A 3,975-nucleotide genomic window follows, 5' to 3' on the forward strand; every position below is an offset into this window, starting at 1 on the left:
CCAGTGAGCACCACCAAGAGTAGCTATTTTCGACGGACCCCATACATCATAATGCACAAGGAACAAAACTTTTATTTAAACTGGGAGGAAAGGGAGTTCGATGGCTCTTAGCCACTTCACAAACATCACATTTAAACTGAGAAACATCATTCTTGACAAACAAACTAGGAAATAACTTATGCAGATAACCAAAACAAGCATGTCCAAGGTGTCGGTGCCACACCAGGAACATTTGGAACATTTCATTTCTGAGCAGAAGAGCCGTTTTCATTTTCAAAAAGAAGAACTGCTCGATTAATCCGTAAATCCCATTATTTTATAATATTTTTCATTGAAAAGATATACATAGATATCTTTCTATCTATGATCCAAATGTCTAACACTTTATATTTATCGCCTTGAGAATCATCAACGGAAAGAGCTTGAGTCAGCAAGCCAGAACTTTTGGTTGTCAACTCCAAGTAATAAATTAAGTTTCCCTCGTTTAATACCATAACCAATCGTCTTCCGTGTCCGGGTGTCGTTAAAAACACAAAAATAAGGCCAAAAAAATAACCAAATAATGTAAGGTAAGGGTTATTTGGGCAACAGATAACAAATTATAATTTAGAGAGGGAACCACAAGAACAGTGTCAAGTTTCATGGTATTAGAAAGGGAAATAGTGTCTTCCCCAATAACAGGGATGACATTACCATTAGCGATGTTGACTACGGTTTGTGTGAAGGTTTTTAATGATGGAACCTGTCTAGAATCACAAGCCATATGTTCAATAGCTCCAGAATCAATTATCCGTGTATTATTTGTAACAGAAGTAGAGGTGGTTAGTGCCTTACCATCACTACCTACCACAGCAATTATGGTAGATGCCTTGTCCGCTATCTGGTCGGAATCACTCTTGGTTTCTGCAATGGAAGCTCGAGATTTGTTGCACCGAGGATCATGAGTCTTATCCAATTCTCGAGATATCTAATTAGCTCAAAACAGCGACTCTTGGAATGTCCTATCATGCCACAGTGTAGGCACTTACCTTGGGGACGATCCCGGCTTGTTTGGCAAGGGCAAGTTGATCCTGGTTAGTTTTGTGACCCGTCTTGGTTCGACTAAGAGGATGAACCACGGGCCTTTGCTGCCATTGTGACATCCCACATCGCCCAGGGGAGTGATCCTTATATGTATATTCTCATCCCTACCTAGCACGAGGCCTTTTGGGAGCTCACTGGCTTCGGATTCCGTAGGAACTTCGATGTTAAGCGAGAAGGGGGCTAGAGCAATCCCATGATGGGTGACCCACTGGGAAGTTGCTTGTGAGTTCCCAAAAATAAAACCGTGAGGGAATGGTAAGCCCAAAGTGGACAATATCGTGCTACGGTAGTGGAGCGGGCCCGGGAAGTGATCCGCCCCAGGCCGGGATGTGACAATTTGGTATCAGAGCCTAACCCTGGTCGTGGTGTGCCGACGAGGACGTCGGGCCCCTAAGGGGGGTAGATTGTGACATCCCACATCACCCAGGGGAGTGATCCTTATATGTATATTCTCATCCCTACCTAGCACGAGGCCTTTTGGGAGCTCACTGGCTTCGGGTTCCGTAGGAACTCCGAAGTTAAGCGAGAAGGGGGCTAGAGCAATCCCATGATGGGTGACCCACTGGGAAGTTGCTTGTGAGTTCCCAAAAACAAAACAGTGAGGGAATGGTAAGCCCAAAGCGGACAATATCGTGCTACGGTAGTGAAGCGGGCCCGGGAAGTGATCCACCCCGGGCTGGGATGTGACAGCCATGACAGCTGGTTCACTTTTGTCAACTTCCGTCTTCATTGCTTCCTTCCGATCAGCTTCTCGACGAACATATGCATAAGAAGCTTGAAGCCCAAACGGGGAATCTTTCCGCAACACTTTTCCACGAACTTGATTAAACATATCATTGAGACCACCAAGAAACACATAGACTCGTTGTGTCTCAGTTGATTTGTGAAACACTTTGATGTTGTTTTCGCACTCCATGGATACTTTATTAAAGTGATCCAATTCTTGGAAAATCTCAGTTAGCTCCTCGAAATAGGTAGCCAACGGTCGGCCATTCTGACGAAGACATGATGCCTTCTGATTCAACGAATAAATTCTAGCCTCGTCATTCTCATCAAAGTAGGCTGCCTTAAAAGACTCCCAAATTTCCTTTGAAGTAGACAACCGAATGTACTGTTTCATAATCTCTGGCTTCATTGATGACATAAGCCAACTCTTAATTTTTTGATCTTCAGAGAACCAATCATCATATTTAGGATTGTCTTCGTTAAGTGCCTTGATAGACCCACGAAGATATCCCATCTTCTTCCTTCCGGCAATATGGATTTGAATGAGAGGAGCCCATAAATCATTGTTCTTCCCATCCAATACCATACCAATATTAAAGCTTGAATTCTCTGACTGCACCATAATTGGAGCAGCCACTAGAACAATCCTAGAATCGGCCCTTTTTTCTTCAGCCATCAATCTTGTTGTTGGTATAACCTAAAACCTGCAGCGCTGTGATGGGAATTTGGAACACAGTAACAGACTGACAAGGCAGCGTTGTGCTGGGAATCTAGAACTGTGCGGACGGACTGACAGAACGGGGTAGCAACAACTCTCAGTTGCTCATTGCAATTGATCAGAGACACGGGCAGCAACAACTCTAAGTTGCTCGCTGCAATTGATCAGGGACACAACAAATACAAACCCAGTTAGGGTTCAATGTTCTTTTTTTTTTTTTTTTTTTTTTTTTTTTCCTAACTCGGCTCTAGTGCCAAGAAGAAAGAATGCTTTTCAATGATATTGTATTCATCTCATTCAAAGGTATATATACAATCATATACAATCCTATCATAATAAAGGAAAGAATAATTACATCCTAAACTAGGAAACCAAATATGGTAGGAATCCCACAATTGTAGGAATTCTAATACAAGTCAACATCTACGACCTTTACTTAGTTTCCTTTTCCTCCAGACATATTTGCGCAGTATACCTTGGCCATTATTGTTCTCCAAAATTTTTAAGCATTAATATTTGAAGTTTTGAAAAAAATATTATACAAAAAAACCAAAGCCAAGTTCACAAGACAAGAACTGGGTACCAATGGACTGTGACATTGTGGTGAGTATTATAATTCACAGTCAAAATGCTCTTTGTTTGACAAAGCCTTGTGACACTTTGTCTGAGCAATGCAACAAACAGAGAAACGATTAAGTTAATATTAAGCAGAAGCAGTCACAAACTTTTAATGAAGAATAGAACTAGAACACTAAACAAGCACTACTGTATATAATTCACAGTTTAGTGACCCTTTATTGTTTGTTTATTGGTATCCTAGAGTTTTATTTTTTATTTTTCAAAACTTTGTCATTGTTTCTATATATGCATCATTGGGTTGGGATGCCACGTGACGCTTAACATGTTTCAGTAAGTTGTTCTTCTTTGCTAGAGTGAATTCAGGTTCCTTCGGATTGCTCTAACGTTATTTTGTTTTATCTTTTATTTTATTTTTCAAATTATTTATTTATTTTTTAGTTTTTATCACAAATCGTTACTTACATTTAAATCAATCAATGATGGTCTCCATGTTTGTCTATCCACATCAATATGGTCCATGTTGTTCAAATGCACCATATATATATATATTGTCTGCTAGTGTGATTTTCTTTGACAAGAAACGATAGTGAGATTTCATTGATCAATCAACACAATTATAAGGAGGTGTCAATTGATGTATTCTCAAATGGCCAATAATTTGATCCGGAGATAATTTGCCCAAACATACAAAGAGAGTAAGGGCTGGTTTGGTATTATTGTGCTTTGAAAAAAAAGCTGATTATGTTGTGCTGTGAGAATAAGCGGCTGTGAAATAAAGCAGCAGAGTGTTTGGTAAACTTTTTTGTAAAAGTGCTTTTGAAAAAAAAAAAAAAAACAGTATTATAGTGTTTGGTAAACTTTTATGTAAA

The 3,975-nt window shown here is 39.9% G+C and overlaps 1 pseudogene; it reads right to left on the reverse strand.

Annotated features, from left to right (window-relative positions):
• Positions 1 to 484: 484 nt before the first annotated feature.
• LOC148697547 (uncharacterized) lies at positions 485 to 2,485 on the reverse strand (annotated as a pseudogene).
• Positions 2,486 to 3,975: the final 1,490 nt, after the last annotated feature.

This window comes from Pyrus communis, chromosome 4, assembly GCF_041283825.1.
Source record: "Pyrus communis isolate YQ-2024b chromosome 4, ASM4128382v1, whole genome shotgun sequence".
Classification (NCBI taxonomy): domain Eukaryota; kingdom Viridiplantae; phylum Streptophyta; class Magnoliopsida; order Rosales; family Rosaceae; genus Pyrus; species Pyrus communis.